Genomic DNA, 686 nt, shown 5'->3' on the forward strand with positions numbered 1-686 from the left:
TAAGGGGCCAGTGCCTGCTGATCAGCCTCCAGGTCAGCTTCCAGCCCTAAATCTCTGAATGCCATCAGCAACATCAGCAACACACTACTTTTCTGAGATGGAGACCTAGAAAAGCCCCGCATGGTGAGCCATGCTCAGCTGTGCTCTGAGGTCACTGTGAAGGACAAGAACTTTGTGACAAAGCTCAGAGAGCCTCTCGATGCTCTAAACACAGCAGCTGATGGGACAAGTGGCACAGAAACTCCCCAATATGAACAGAAGGAGATCCTCTTGTTCCAATGGGTGAAAGAATAAGGAGATTACAGGAATTAGCACTGTTTAAAAGATCATTCTCTGCAGGGCAGTTTGGTCACATTTATCCCAATTTTTTTTTTTATTTTGAAAGTTTATTGATTTTTTTGGATGTACATATTCACAAATGTAGTACATATTGATAGGGTTTTTTTTGTCATATTCTTTAAAATTTATAAAATATTATGACAATAAAAATGAGTATTATAAAAGTTGTTTGATATAAAACAACAATCAATTTAACAGTCTTATGTAGATGCTCGTCTATAGCAATATGGAAAATAAATTTTTCTCAATATAAATTTTAAATAACTCCAAACATATTAACGGTATACTTCAAAACAATACATCACTACTAGTATTTTCTTAAATGAACATAAATATATAAAGTCTTT

The 686-nt window shown here is 34.8% G+C and overlaps 1 protein-coding gene across 4 annotated transcripts in view; it reads right to left on the reverse strand.

The window, feature by feature from the left end:
* Positions 1-686, reverse strand: part of Nod1 (nucleotide binding oligomerization domain containing 1) — a 58849-nt gene that overhangs the window by 6372 nt on the left and 51791 nt on the right. The window lies entirely within an intron of this gene.

Source organism: Mastomys coucha, unplaced genomic scaffold (genome assembly GCF_008632895.1).
Source record: "Mastomys coucha isolate ucsf_1 unplaced genomic scaffold, UCSF_Mcou_1 pScaffold20, whole genome shotgun sequence".
In the NCBI taxonomy this organism is placed as follows: Eukaryota; Metazoa; Chordata; class Mammalia; order Rodentia; family Muridae; genus Mastomys; species Mastomys coucha.